The sequence below is a fragment of the Staurois parvus genome, unplaced genomic scaffold (assembly GCF_062004578.1).
Source record: "Staurois parvus isolate SC_StPar_1 unplaced genomic scaffold, SC_StPar_1.0 ptg000511l, whole genome shotgun sequence".
Taxonomy (NCBI): domain Eukaryota; kingdom Metazoa; phylum Chordata; class Amphibia; order Anura; family Ranidae; genus Staurois; species Staurois parvus.
The window spans coordinates 1,403,579-1,420,107 of NW_028318307.1; the positions used below are offsets into that span (position 1 = coordinate 1,403,579).

The window sequence follows — 16,529 nt, forward strand, 5'->3', positions numbered from 1 at the left end:
CTGCTTGAACTGCTACAAAAAAAATTGACCTGCAAGTGCTAACAGAGATCAGGCCTGATTCTGCAAACACTGCAGTTTTGTGTGCAATGTATCATGTGACCTACTGACACTGCATTTACTGGGGAAGGGGGTGTTAAGCATAAGGGCTAAAAGCAGGTGCCGGGGCTGATCCCGCTAATGCTGCGTTTTTGGGGACACTATACCAATGTGGATGCTGGCATAGTGCTGATCTGATCAAAGACATTGATCCGCTCAGACATTATACTAGCAATGGAGGTTTATTAAGTATGCGATTGTGTAGTGATGACATTAAATGTGATCACTGGTGTAGTGGCAGGCAATCTGATGCTATCTGGGAGGGACGCTAATGCTATCTGAAGTCGCCAGTGACACTAATACAGTGATCAGTTAAAAAGTATGTACACTGTACTAATGACACTGGTGACAGGGCAGTAAAGTGGTTAATTGGGGGGGCAATCAAGGGGTTAAGTGTGACCTAGCTGTGATTTTACTGTAAAAGTGTGCTGTTTTTTAATCATGTTGATTGTAAAGTACTAGGAGTGCAGAGAGAGCGCACGAAGACAGATGGCATGGAACCCGATGTGCGGGAATTTATTGGGGAGTTTTTAGGGGTACAGGCAATAGAACAGCTAGTCCACAGATCAACAAAAGACACAGCAACACAGTAAAGTTTTCAGGATGGCAATATGGGACAACAGGGAGTCGATAGTCTACCGGGTTCAACAGGACAGAGCAGCGGGGGTAATGTGGGAGTTGGAGTCCATGGTACAGAATTGAGCTAAGTCTTTCAGGCAGCACAGGGTTAATCCACTTACTGGATGCAGGGAGCAGGACACGGAGAGTTACAGTTCACACAGGCAGTGCAGGGTTATTCCACACAGGCAGCAGCAGGCAGCAAAGGGTTAAGTCCGCATGGAGGGGAGATCCAGGCAGCAGGCTCACAGGCAGCAAAGGAGTTAATCCCACACAGGGGAGAGATCCGGGCTGCAGGCTCACAATGTTTGGTTACCATGTCAACGGGCCCCATCCCCTTGACACCAACCCCGCACAGGGAGTGCAGCCTTTGTCCCTGGCAGGCATTGAGCGTGGGAGGATGGGATCGCGCCGTGCCCGTGGGGTCAGGGAGGGGAGTGACCAGAGGGGAGCCTACATGTGGATTCACAAAGCAGAGTGCCCGACTTTCTGGTGGTTGACCAGAGGAGCAGGATGCTCCCTTGGCAGGGGGCCAGATTACTGGCAGCAGAAGAGGAAGAGTGAGGGGATGCTGGAGGGTGGTAAGCAGCAAATAAGGAGATATGGAGGGGGTGGAGACTATCTCTGTGACATGGATCTGCTTTCTTCTCTCTCTGGGATGGAATGTGCGCAGAGAGAGAAGATTTAATCATTTCCTGTACCTGTGTAAATGTAAATGTAAACACAGGTACAGGATGATATGCGATAGGCCAGGTATCAATCAGCAGATCCAAGCCAAACATAACTGGCCTAAATCTATTGATCAGTTGGGCACTGGCAGGTCGTCGGGCACGTGCCCACAATCATAGCGGGAGAGTGAATCATGTAATACACGTGATTTTGTGCAGGGAGTCCGCTCTGTTGTAGTATTCCTGCTACAGGGCAGACCTTATGCAGTTAAAGAATTGAGCTCTGTCATTTCAAAGGCATTGTTTCTAATTTTTAGGGACTCTTTCATGACTGGCATAGTACCCAGGGCCGCTGATAAGGGGATATCCCTGGAGCTCCTGTAGGGGGCCTGGCCCCATCAGCTGCAGAGGGGGGCCCGGAAAGCTGACAAGCCCATCTGCAGCTGCTAAATTCTATTGTTAAAATAATCAATAACAGTGCAAAAAAAAGACATTTCCAAAAGTGATAGAAAGTCCACATCCGGCAAGTGGAGCGGCACTCCAGAGCCATTGTTGCCTATACAGTTTTGCATGGATGTGGGGAATCACAGAGTACTGACAGATTTAAAGGCTTTTATATTGCATGTAACATGTGAGTGCAGTATGTACTTTGGTTTTGTCTAATAAAGAAGTTTTACGGTGTTATGCTATGAGTGTCCTCTTTGTTTCTTACATCTTTCCTGCCTGCCTGAGGACCATGGTAAAGCTTTGAGGAAGTATACTGAATCCTAGTTATGCCCAAGAACACACTTTACCAGTAAAAGCTTTGTTGACTCTTAAACCCTACAATCTAAGAGTCCATCATATCTGGTGAGTTATGAGTGTATAGGAAGGTGGTTGCGGAGTACAGCTGCGTGATATTATTTAAAGAACACAATCTTGTTTTGACACAAATTTTTGATTGGATCACTGAAGCACCAGTTTGTTTAAGACATAGGACATTATCACTTTTGGAAATGTATTATTTTTTTGTGCTGTTATTGATTTATATGTTAAGGTTTTTTCACTTTAGGAATAGCAGCATTATGTATTGTAATATTTAGTGTATGATTTGTCACGATGGTAGCACAGGTATTTAAGTTTTTTAAATTCTATTGTTAGCATCCTGTCATTCTATCAGACAGGAGCTCACTGTTGTGAATGGTAGCTGCACTCCTGCTCTACTATAAACCTCTCTCCTTATACAACTTGACCCCATCCCCCCGTCATCACTTGTTCCCTCTGCAAATCTGTATATCACAGCTCAACTCTTTTTATTTAACAATTTTTTTACTGATCTTGTTAATGTGTCTCATTTCCTATCACCTACAGCTCAGATCTAGCATTATTATAAGATTCCTAATTGTATCTCACCACTAGTCTGATTGAATTCACAATTCCTGGTCAGTCCTGTTCTCTTACCTATAATAACCTTTAGGGCCAGTTCACACTACATGCATTTCAGTTACATTTTTTCTGTATGCAAAACGCACAGAAAGTAGATTGTATGGTTCAGGGGCGGACTGACAACTCATGGGGCCCCCGGGGAATAGGGGATCATGGGGCCCCTGTGTCCTTGCCCAAACTCAAAAAAAAGGTACCGGGGCATCTCATGGGGCCCCCTACTGACCCCGGGCCCTCGGGCAGTGCCCGAGTTTCCAAATGGTCAGTCTGCCCCTGATATGGTTGTCAATATCACAGTTCACATCAGTGCTTGCAGTTCGAGTGCGTTCTGGATGCAGAAAAAAAAAGAAAAAAAAGTAGAACATGCTACATTTTTTCTGCACAGAACTGTACTGTAATATGGTAAAACGCATCAAAAACTCACCAGAATGCACCAAAAATGCACTGAAACACACATGTCCCTAATTGAATTGAAAAAAAGAGGGGAAAAAATTAACTGCAATGCATTAAAAAATGCACTAGAACACACTAAACACATAAAAACCGCACATGCAAAAAAGCATCTGGAACACATCTAGAATGCGTTTCTATAGTGTGAACTGGCCCTTAGGACTTGTTCACACCATTTGTGGTGCAGAAATGCATGCAAGAGCACACATTTTGCTGCACAGCAAAGAAACGCAATGCCCTTTGCAAAGGTGCGCAGGTACCATGATGAATACTTAATTGTACCGCCACACATCTAGTAAATGCAGATTCATTCACAGCCACCAAACAGCATGGCACCACATTACTGGGCGGTTAGGTGCAACACACTTTCAAAATAATATGCCTGCAGTATTTTTGCATGTTCCCACACATTAGGCAGACCATTGAAATTAATGGGCTGAGGGAAAAAAATGTCAAAAATGCCCCATTAACACAGGTCCTCTGGCCTGTACAGCATGAATGAGTGGGTTTTTTATGTGCCTGGAGCCACCTGTTACACCATGGGGACACAGCAGCTGTAAGAACACAGGTTTTAATGGGACAGGTGTGCAGGCGTGGGGAAGTGGTCCTGAATGCTCACTGTCTGAGTTCAGGGCTGTACAACTGCACCCATATGCCTGTCAAATTAGGACCTGCAGCATTTCCATAGTGTAACATAGGTTGCCTGCAAACGGCAACAACCACAAAAACAGATCACTGATTCACACTCTACAGGCCATAGCACCCATATGAATGAGCCCCAAGACCTCAGTTGCACACACAGCTTTATTTATTAACTCAGTGCAGTTTTTTCATTTAGATTTAATATGAATTTGGTTGTGATTGTGTCCATTAATAATGTTTTAGTGTATTTTTACCTTAAATATAATTCAGATATTTTTATCTGACGGGTGGGGGGGGGGGCTGTCAGGTATGCTGTATGGGGCCCCGTGATATCTAACAGCGGCCCTGATAGTACCACTGGATTGGTGTAAGGCCAATGTGGTGCTTCTATTCAAAAAGGAGTCAAATTCTTTACCAAGTAATTATAGACCTGTTAGTTTAACTTCTGTAGTTGGGAAGATACTGGAGAGTTTAATAAAAGACCACATAGATGAGTTCTTCCTGGAAAAAAATATTTTAAGCAACAGACAGCATGGATTCATGAAAGACAGAAGTTGTCAAACAAATCTGATTTCTTCTTGTGAGAAGGTGAGCAAAACCTTGGACAGAGGGGTGGTGGTGGACGAAGTATACTTGGACAGACGGGTGGCGGTGGACGTGGTATACTTGGACAGAGGGGTGGCTGTGATATATTTGAATTCTACAGTTCCCCACACACAGAAAATGTGTAAGGTAAAGTCTACGGGCTTGGAAAAATCTGTTTGTAAATGGATAGAAAACTGGCTAAAAGATCATATTCTTGTAGTAGTGGTTAATGATTCATGCTCTGAATTGTCTAGGGTTGTCAGTGGTGTACCCCAAGGTTCAGTGTTGGAACCCTTACTTTTTAATATATTTATAAACGATATAGGGTCTGAAATTAAAAATCCCATTTCAGTCTTTGCAGATGACACCAAGCTGTGTATTGGAATAACGCCCTTACAGGATGTCTTCAATTTACAAGCCGATCTCAATGCACTATTTAATTGGGCAACTATGTGGCAAATTTATTATTTATTTATTTATTTCAGGTACTTATATAGCGCCCTCAATTTTACGTAGCGCTTTACACATATATATATTGTACATTCTCATCAGTCCTTAACCCCCAAGGGGTGTACAATCTAAGGTCCCTAACTCATATTCATACATACACATACTAGGACCAATTTAGACAGGATCCAATTAACCTACCAGCATGTCTTTGGAGTGTGGGAGGAAACAGGAGTACCAGGAGGAAACCCACGCAGGCACAGGGAGAACATGCAAACTCCAGGCAGGTGGTGCCGTGGCTGGGATTCGAACCAACGACCCTAGTACTGCCAGGCGGAAGTGGTTTGAGGTGGAAATGAGGTTTAATGTTGATAAATGTAAGGTTATGCACTTGGGGGTTAAGAATATGCATGCATCATACATACTAGGGGGAGTACAACTGGGGGAATCAATGGTGGAGAAGGATCTGGGGGTTCTGGTAGATCACAAGCTTAATAATGGCATGCAATGCCAAGCTGCAGTTTCTAAAGCGAGCAAAATCCTCTCGTATTAAAAGAGGTATAGATTCCAGAGAGAGAGATATCATTTTACCCCTGTACAAATCATTAGTAACACCTAATCTGGAATATGCAGTTCAGTTTTGGGCACCAATTCACAAAAAGAACATTGGGGAACTGGAGAAAGTACAGAGAAGGACAACCAAACTGATACGAGGCATGGAGGAGCTCAGCTATGAGGAAAGATTAGAGGAACTGAATTTATTCTCCCTTGAGAAAGAGATTAAGGTGGGATATGATCAACATGTATAAATACATCAGTGGTTCATATAGTGAACTCGGTGTGGAGCTATTCACCATGAGGTGTCACAGAGGACAAGGGGGCACTCTTTACGTCTGGAGAAAAAGAAATTTAATCTCCAAACACAGAAAGGTTTCTTCACAGTCAGAGCTGTGCAAATGTGGAATAGACTCCCTCAAGAGTTGGTTCTGGCCAGCTCAGTGGATTGCTTTAAAAAAGGCCTAGATTCTTTCTTGGATACACAGAATATAACTGGATACTAACATTTATAGGTAAAGTTGATCCATGGAAAATCTGAATGCCTCTCGGAGGATCAGGAAGGATTTTTTTCCCCTGCAGGAGCAAATTGGGTCATACTTTGCTGGGTTTTTTCCTTCCTCTGGATCAATTAGGGGTATAGGATTATAATTTTTTTTCTTGTTATGGTTGAACTGGATGGACTTTTCTGTTGGACTGATCTTACAAATCTTTTTTGTAAACAAATAACATTTTATTTTACAACATACAATGCTTAACAGTATATAAGACGGTAGAAGTGCATCTTACCGAGAAAGACAACCCATGATTGGTCCATGGTGGCATAGCAAAACACAGACAGCTCAAGTATTATATTTGACTGTACATTTGTCTAGCTATAGTGGCAAGCACACATGGTACAAACAGTCCAACAGTCGTTTTCTGCAATCATTAGTTCTCATTGATAACATAATAAAGAAGTTCCTGTCCAGTCGATCCTAGCTAGGCACTGCTACAAATCTTTTGTCTTGTCATCTCCACTAAAAGCACTGTTGATGATCTACAAGATGAAATGTCGCTTACGTCCTTCATTATACAAGTCTGTGTGTGGTAAATGCAGAAATTCATATTTTAAACTCTATTTAACTGAATAAAAATGAAAAAAAAAATCACTGTCCAAAAAATGATTTGCCATATGGCACTAATTGCTTCTAGTATTTACACAGAAAATCTTTCCCCGGGAAAAAAAAAACAACCAATTTTTTCTTCAATAAGTGAAGTTTTTTTTTTTAAACTTTTTATTTCATACTTATACAAACAACATTAAAACATTCCATCTTCCAAAATATACTTTTTTCTTTTCTCCTCTAAATGAATAAATACATTCTATAACCCCTCCATCTCCCACCCCCCACCCATCCCCACCCGTTCCCCCATCATTGTCTTATCTTTCTCTATCTGTATCCATTTCTCCATAAATTGTTATTCCGACCAATCTCATTGTGATTTCTTAGGCTACCTCCTTTACTTTAATTAGTTCTGTATACGATTCTGCGGTTTTAAAATTTAACCAAACACTCCATATTCTTTTAAATATTTCACATCTTATCCTCTTCTAAACTTCTTCCATTCTGAAAATGCCTTCCACTCTATCCAATCCACCACCCTCTGAACCTCTGCTATTAACCAAAATGTTAGTATCAAACCCTTTGCTGCACTGATTAAATGGTACAATACTTTATTTCTATTTACTTTCGCCATGGGCTCAGAATAGTAGAATAAGCATTTCAGTGGGTCCCCTTGAATATCTACCCCACATATTTCCTTGATATAATACGCTATTTCTCTCCATTCAATAAACCTGTATCCTCGGGCAACTCCACCAGATGTTCTCCATATTGCCCTTTTCTCCACATCCTCTCCAGCACCATGGGGAGCTTTCCCCTTGCTGCTTATGGGTTATACTGGGTGTTAAATACCATCTCGCCAAGCATTTGTAGTTCATCTCTACTGTGCGCATGTTTATTACCTTGTCTGTTGGGTTAAAAATACCTTCTCTTTGCTGAGGGTTGATTTTTATTCCTAGTTCCCTTTCCCATTTACTTAAATATCCAGGGGGCTCTACATCATCTAAGTCCACAAGGATTTTATATATCCTAGAGGTGATGTGTTTTGGGCTTAATTCAGCATTCATTAGTGTTCCAAACGGGTTCATTTCTCCTACATACCTAAATGGTTGTGGTAAATTTGCAACAAAATGAAATAACTGGTTATACTTCCATTCATCTATTCTAACAAACAAATCCTTATTCTTTTTTAAATTCTGCAACGTGCATAATCCCCCCCCCCTTTTATAATATCTTTCAAACGTGTGTTTTTATTCTTTATCCATCTTCCACTTATTTTAACATTTTCTGGTGCAAAAAAATCTCTTCCCACTAGTGGTATCAGTAGTGAATTAAATTCCCATTTTTCCTTATTGTGTAATCTGTCCCATGTATCCAACACTATCCTAGTCAATTTACGCGTTTCTACATCTAATGTACGAAACCTGTGAGGTATCCAAATCATTTTATCTAATTGTGATTTACTTAATTCCCCTTCTATCTTTACCCAACTTTTCCCTTGTGAATTAAAAAACCAATCTATCACCCATGACAATATTACAGCTGTATAATACTTCTTTATATTTGGTAACCCCAGTCCTCCATTTGCTTTTACTTTGCATAACACTTTATAACTAATCCTAGGCCTCTTATTTGCCCATATGAACTTAGTAATCATCTAATTATTATAAAGTTCCCGGTAAAGATATCGGGAGCATCTGAAACTTATACAGAATTTTTGGGAGTATCACCATCTTGACTAAATTAATTCTTCCAATCCACAAGGCCCCCCCTTTTACTAATCTTTTCAGCTCCTTGTTTATTTCATTTGTCAGGGGAATATAGTTTATTTGGTATATGCTTTTTACCGAAGTCATTAATTTTATTCCAAGATATCCTATTTCGTTTTTCCTCCAGGAAAAAAGGAAAGCATTTTGTAATCTTTGCTTTTCTGTGACTGCAAGATTGATATTTAGGATTTCCGATTTAACTGGGTTTATCTTAAAGTTTTATACTCCTCCATATTGTTTTAGTTCTTTCATTAAGTTGGGCAAAGTTGTCCTAGGGTTAGCCACGTGGAACAGCATGTCGTCTGCATAAGCGACGACTTTGTGTTGTCTATCTCCTATTTTTTTATGTCATTACTTTTTCTGCTTCTCTCCAACAGTGGTTCTAATGACAACACAAACAACATGGGTGAGAGGGGGAACCCTGCCTAGTTCCATTATTCATCCTGAAAAACTGGGATAAGGTTCCATTTACCTTTACCGCCGCTGATGGGTTCCTTTATAATCCTTTTATCCAATTCATCATTTTAGGTCCCAGCCCCAATTTTTCAAGCGTGTCAAGCATAAACCCTCAGTTGACCCTGTCAAATGCCTTTTCCACATCGATTGACAATAAGATCGCAGATGTTTTTTCCCTTTTTAGCTTTTTGTACCAACATCAAAGATCTCAGACCGTTGTCCCTCCCCTCTCTCCCTGGTATAAAACCCACCTGATCTAAATGCACCCATTCGGACATCAGATCCTTCAACCTTGCAGCCAGTACTTTTGCGTACAATTTGGTATCAATGTTTAGCAATGAAATCGGCCTATAGCTTGCACACTGAGAACTATCCTTCCCCTCCTTCAAAATGAGGGTGATATAAGCCTTGAGGGATTCTTCCCTCATTTCTACTCCCTCTCCTATCACATTCATATATTTACATATTTTGGGAACCAATATCTCTTAAAGTGTTTTCCGGTATTTTACTGTATATTCATCTGGCCCGGGACACTTACTGTCAGGGATCACCGCGACGCACGAGTCTGCACATGCGTAGGTGTCCGACAAGACATGCAGGCAGGCGGGCACTAGGACCCAGGCACGCCTGTCACCTATGACGGCGCTGGCAGGCACTAGGACCCAGGCGCACCTGTCAGCGCCGGGCGGGCTATTTAAACCAGCCCTGCACAGACACAAGTTGCCGTTTGGTCTTATTGTCCTGTTCCTGTATTCTGATCCTGTGAAGTTTCCTGTTGCCGACCTCTGCATTTGATCCTGACCCTGCTGATTGTCTCCTGCTTGACACCTGGCTTGACCCTGACCATTCTCTGCCTGCTCCTCTGGTACCTCGCTGCCTGCACGTTGCTGACCTGGCCTGCCTGACTACTCCTTACGCTACCCTGACGATCCATCCATCCATCCTGCATGGATCTATCCCTGTTACTAGGCCTGCCAGCCTCTTCACGTCAGGCTCTATTTCCCACACACCCCTGACGGTGCTCTCTACCACTGCCGGACGTACTCGGGGGTCGCGACCTGGTCTCAGTCTGCTCCAAGTCCATCCCCACCATCAGGGGCCCTGGTGAATAAGCAGATTGGGACTTAGACCATGCGCCCTGAGGAACCCCGCGCTGTGGGTTGCTAGAGACTCCGCCAGGCGGTGCTTGACACTTACCCACTTTCATATTTTTTAAAGCAACATTAATTTCCTTGGGGGCGATCAGGCTTTCAAGATTTTCTAGTTTTTCCTTGCTATATTTGGGAGCTCCACCTCACTTAAATAGTCCTGTATTCTTTTCTCCTCCTCCTCTTCTCTACCCCCATACTTATCTTTTCTTACATTATAAAGTTCACATAGTAATTATGAAACCTCCTAGCAATATCAGATGTTTTAAACAAATTCTTTCCCTTCCCGTCACTAATTTTTTCAGTAAAATTCCTTGCCTGTTTATTCCTGAGTCATCTCATTAAATATTTTCCTGGTTTATTCCCCCATTGATATCTTTCTTTAGCCATTCTATTAAATATCCTCCTAGAATCCTGTTCCATCAGTTCTTTCAACTCATCCCTTTTTTCTATTATCTTCTGATATTTATCCATCCCCTTTTCCTTTTTGTGAATTTGTTCCAGTTTTTGCAGTTCTTCTATGGCCTGTTTTATTTTTTCTCCCCTTTCCTTCTTCTTCTCTATGCCTATGGAAATCAATATTCCTCTGATGTAAGCTTTATGTGACTCCCACACTATTGCCTCTGACTTTCCCCCGGTATCATTTATCTAAAAAAAATTGTTTAATTTCCCTTTTTTTCCTCTTCTACACTTCAAGATCCTCTAAAAGCGAATCATTCAATTTCCAAGATAATGTTTTATCTTCTCCACTCCCCATTTGAAACCTCATCGTGACTGGGGCATGATCTGATAATGACATAACTTAAATCTTAGATCCTTTTACTATCTCCAACTGTCTATGCTCCACCAGTATATAATCTAATCTTGCATATGTACCATGGGCATGTGAGAAGGTGTAATCTTTTTCCCTCGGATGGTTTATCCTCCACACATCAACCAACTGATATCTATACAATACTCCCTTCAAAGATTTAAGACTCCTCTCTCCTTCTCTCCTCCCCTCAGATGACACATCCCATCTGGGATCCAAACACAGATTAAAATCCCCTGCCACGACCAGGTTCCCCTTTTTAAACTCCATGAGCAGGGGCGGACTGACAATTCATGGGGCCCCCAGGCAATAGGGTATCATGGGTCCCCTGTGTCCTTGCCCACACTTAAAAAAGGGGCATTTCATGGGCCCGAGTGCTCGAATGGTCAGTCCGCCCCTGTCCATGAGTTTCCCTAATATCCCTTCCAAAAATCCCGCTGGGTTTTTATTTGGGCAATATATGTTAGCAAGTGTATATTCCTTTCCTAATAATTTCCCCCTGATAAACAAGAATCAACCTTCCAAATCTTCCATCTCTATCCTCCAATTGAAAATCAACTTTTACTGAAAAACCAATTGCTACTCCTTTTGCCCCCTTTTACAGGTGAATCCGCATATATCCATGTTTGATAATGCTTTGAATATAATTTTACATTTATATTTCCAGTTAGGTGAGTCTCTTGGTAGAATATTATATCTATTGAGTATTGTTAATCCTCCCTCAATATCTTATGTCTTTTGCTGGGTGAGTTTAGCCCTTTCACATTATAGGTGATAAACTTAATCTCATTCATACCCTCTGTTCTTTTTTTGATCTGTTCCCTTTAATTCCTTTCCACTTGGATACAGATAATTACTACTAAACCCCTTCTCTACCACATCTCCTCCCACCCCCATCCCCCCCAACCCTCCCCTCCTCCTTCTCCCCCACCCCCCTGGCTAATCATAAGCCTAAGAATTTGACTAGAAGGATTCCCCCTAGCAACTCCTTGATTGGGATGAGACTCGCACCATGACCACCTCTCTTTCATCTGCACAGACATCTCTAATTGTCAAATAGTCATGCGTTGAGCCTACCGGACTGCCAGCCTGCTCTAACCCACCCCTATCCCCTTGATCATCAGCACAAGGGGATATAAACCAATGAAGAACTACAAAATTCTAATGCGGCCCAGTGGGCCACTGGATGGAGAGGGGGGAACAAACCCAACCCCCAACCACCTGGGGTGGGGAGCCTCTATGTATCCCCACCTCTCCCCCAATCTCTATCCCATAGCCCCTTCCCTGCACTCATCTTCTAATATCTACCTCCTATTTACCAATTACCCTCTAACAATTGCCCTCTAACTGGGGCCCGGGTGTCTCTTTCTCTAATCTCCTCAAACCACCCCTCTATGTTAGCTTTCTGTAAGTCCAATTTTTCAGAAAAGTTATTGTAGACTTCTGGGAATCTCAGTCTTGCCGATCTTGTCCATCTCTCCATCCGACCAAACAAGAAAGAAATCTCCAACTATATCTGACATTTTTCTCTCTCATATAGATTAGAAGTGGTTTAAGGGCTTTCCTTCTCGCCAATGTCTCTGGGGAAATATCAGCATAAATTTGTATGACTGAATCTTCAAATTTTATTTCCGGAAAATCCCGCAACCCTTTCCAAATCTGGTCCCGATCTCCAATATCCTGAAATCTGGCTATCACGTCTCTGGGTCTTTCTGCTGATACACCCTTTGGCCTTCTGACCCTATATACTCTGTCCATTTTTATACAATCTGTCTTCCCATAATTGGGTTGCAAATTCTTTTCATTTTTCGCAGCAAGTCTTCCTCTTGTCCTTTTTCTTCCGGAATACCTCTAAACCTCAAATTAGTCCTTCTACTGCGGTTCTCCTGATCTTCCATTTTAAATAATACTTCTCTCATTTCTTTTTTTTTTTTTTCCAAAAAAGATTTTTATTAGAAGAAAGCAGGCATAACAATGCATATACAGACGTGAATCCAAAGTTGGACATATCACTGCATGTCACCTCCCGTTTCGCAGACGGGTCATAGCATAATAGGTAGAGATGAGCGAATTATTCAAAAATTCGATTCGGCTGATTCGGCGAATTCGCGGAATAAATTCGATTCGAGTCGAATATATTCGCTGCGAATTTAACTTATAAAAAGGGTGTTTCTAGGCTTCAGAGAGCCTTTATATTAGTGCAGAACACTGTACCTTTAATTTAAATGCCCTTGGAGTCTGCTGGGGAAGAGAAATAATACTGTCAGTCAGTATGACATGCAGATGAGTGCCGTCGATCTTAGAATCACCGCACACTTCACTCATTTGGGCAGTCACGGGGCCAAAACCAGAGTGTGAAGCCACAGTGTGGCGGTGGAGGCAGCAGCAATGGGAGGCCATACAGCACCCTATGAAAAAATGGAACCCACCAGCAGTGTGAGGAGACCTGAAAGTGGCACATGGCAGAGTGTGGCGATGGAGACAGCAGCAATGGGAGGCCGTACAGGGACCCATGACACACTCTGGACCTGGCAGCAGCATGAGGAGGTGGTACAGGGGCCCATGACAGATTACGGGCCTGGCAGCAGCATGAGGAGTCGGTACGGGGGCCCATGGCAGATTACGGGCCTGGCAGCAGCAATGGGAGGCCATACAGCACCCTATGACAAAATGGAACCCACCAGCAGTGTGAGGAGACCTGAAAGTGGCACATGGCAGAGTGTGGCGATGGAGACAGCAGCAATGAGAGGCCGTACAGGGACCCATGACACACTCTGGACCTGGCAGCAGCATGAGGAGGCGGTACAGGGGCCCATGACAGATTACGGGCCTGGCAGCAGCATGAGGAGTCGGTACGGGGGCCCTTGGCAGATTATGGGCCTGGCAGCAGCAATGGGAGGCCGTACAGGGACCCATGACACGCTCTGGACCTGGCAGCAGCATGAGGAGGCGGTACAGGGGCCCATGACAGATTACGGGCCTGGCAGCAGCATGAGGAGGCGGTACAGGGGCCCATGACAGATTACGGGCCTGGCAGCAGCATGAGGAGTCGGTACGGGGGCCCATGGCAGATTATGGGCCTGGCAGCAGCAATGGGAGGCCGTACAGGGACCCATGACACGCTCTGGACCTGGCAGCAGCATGAGGAGGCGGTACAGGGGCCCATGACAGATTACGGGCCTGGCAGCAGCATGAGGAGTCGGTACGGGGGCCCATGGCAGATTACGGGCCTGGCAGCAGCAATGGGAGGCCGTACAGGGACCCATGACACACTCTGGACCTGGCAGCAGCATGAGGAGGCGGTACAGGGGCCCATGACAGATTACGGGCCTGGCAGCAGCATGAGGAGTCGGTACGGGGGCCCATGGCAGATTACGGGCCTGGCAGCAGCAATGGGAGACACGTAATCTGCCAGCACCCTATGACAAAATGGAACCCACCAGCAGTGTGAGGAGACCTGAAAGTGGCACATGGCAGAGTGTGGCGATGGAGACAGCAGCAATGGGAGGCCGTACAGGGACCCATGACACACTCTGGACCTGGCAGCAGCATGAGGAGGTGGTACAGGGGCCCATGACAGATTACGGGCCTGGCAGCAGCATGAGGAGTCGGTACGGGGGCCCATGGCAGATTACGGGCCTGGCAGCAGCAATGGGAGGCCGTACAGGGACCCATGACACACTCTGGACCTGGCAGCAGCATGAGGAGGCGGTACAGTGGCCCATGACAGATTACGGGCCTGGCAGCAGCATGAGGAGTCGGTACGGGGGCCCATGGCAGATTACGGGCCTGGCAGCAGCAATGGGAGGCCCGTAATCTGCCAGCACCCTATGACAAAATGGAACCCACCAGCAGTGTGAGGAGACCTGAAAGTGACACATGGCAGAGTGTGGCGATGGAGACAGCAGCAATGGGAGGCCGTACAGGGACCCATGACACACTCTGGACCTGGCAGCAGCATGAGGAGGCGGTACAGGGGCCCATGACAGATTACGGGCCTGGCAGCAGCATGAGGAGTCGGTACGGGGGCCCATGGCAGATTACGGGCCTGGCAGCAGCAATGGGAGGCCGTACAGGGACCCATGACACACTCTGGACCTGGCAGCAGCATGAGGAGGCGGTACAGGGGCCCATGACAGATTACGGGCCTGGCAGCAGCATGAGGAGTCGGTACAGGGGCCCATGGCAGATTACGGGCCTGGCAGCAGCAATGGGAGGCCCGTAATCTGCCAGCACCCTATGACAAAATGGAACCCACCAGCAGTGTGAGGAGACCTGAAAGTGGCACATGGCAGAGTGTGGCGATGGAGACAGCAGCAATGGGAGGCCGTACAGGGACCCATGACACACTCTGGACCTGGCAGCAGCAAGAGGAGGCGGTACAGGGGCCCATGGCAGAGTGGCAAAGCGTAAGCAGCTTAAATTGAAGGCCATACAGAGGCCTATGTTAAAAATAATAACATGTTTGGGGCATGATTCATGGCGGATTTAGTCAGTTGTGTCAGGAACTGGTGGTTTGAAATCCAGACTAATCCACGCCTGATTCATTTTCACAAACGTGAGTCTCTCCACACTTTGGGTGGACAGTCGTGTCCTCCGCGGAGTTACAATACCTCCTGCCGCACTAAACACGCGCTCCGATGCCACGCTACTGGCCGGGCATGACAGCCTTTCAAGGGCAAATTCAGCTAGTTGGGGCCAAAGGTCAAGTTTCGTTGCCCAGTAGTCAAGGGGATTGTCTACCTCGGTTGGCAGGGTGCTGTCCAAGTAGGCCCAAGCCTGTTGTTTGAGGTCCTGCTCCAGGTCCACCTGATGCTGCTGCTGCTGCTGCTGCGGCTGGTTAGTAGTTTCCTCACTGCGCTGGTGAAGAAAGCTACTCATCATCGACTGCAGACTGAGGCAGCCGCTGCTGGTGGAGCTGCCACTGCTCCTACCACCCCACCCCTCCCCTGCTGCCATGGCAGCGGAACGCGAGCGCACAGGGCCCACAGTGTCTGAGGATGGACATTGGCGCAGAAAGGCAGAGACCAACTGACTACATAGGTGGTTTTTATAGTACTTTATTTTGGCCTCCCTCTCAGCAGGTGTGAAAAAGGCCACCATTTTTGAACGGTAGCGAGGGTCCAACAAGGTGGACAGCCAAAAGTCATCCCTCTGTCTGATGGTTATTATTCTGCTGTCGCTACGCAAGCAACCGAGCATGCTATGGGCCATTTGTGCCAAGGAATGCGAGGGACTCCCTGCCTCCATCTCCACAGCATACTGCCACGGTGCGTCTGGGTCCTCTGTCTCCTCCTCCTCCTCTACCAGATGCTCCTGCTCCTCCACTCCTGTCCGCTGAGTGGAAAAACCACCCATTTCACTCAATAATTCCTGAGCACCAATGTCCTCCTCTACCTCCTCCTCTTCTTCCTGTCCTGCCCCCACAGGGGTCATGTGGCGTTGAGATCTGTGCGCCACGTCTACCGCACCCTGACCAGCCATTGTTAACAGCATTTGTTCCAGGACGTGCAACAGAGGAATGACGTCGTTCATCCCATAGTCCTGCCGACTCACGAATAGCGTGGCCTCCTCAAAGGGCCTGAGCAAGCGGCAGGTGTCACGCATGAGCTGCCAATGGCTGACATCTAAGTTACACAGGGGAGTACCTTTATCCGCTTGTAACATCAGGAAATCGGTGATGGCCTTTCGCTGTTCGTAAAGGCGGTCTAACATATGTAGGGTTGAATTCCACCTTGTTGCAACGTCACAGCATG

At 45.3% G+C, this 16,529-nt stretch overlaps 1 long non-coding RNA gene across 1 annotated transcript in view; it reads left to right on the forward strand.

Moving 5' to 3' along the window:
* The first annotated feature begins 1,098 nt into the window (after positions 1 to 1,098).
* The window catches only part of LOC149451893 (uncharacterized), a 30,077-nt gene continuing 14,646 nt past the window's right edge, over positions 1,099 to 16,529 (forward strand). The window contains exon 1 of the long non-coding RNA XR_016314971.1: positions 1,099 to 1,295. This is a non-coding gene — a long non-coding RNA (uncharacterized LOC149451893). The remainder of the gene's footprint in view (positions 1,296 to 16,529) is intronic.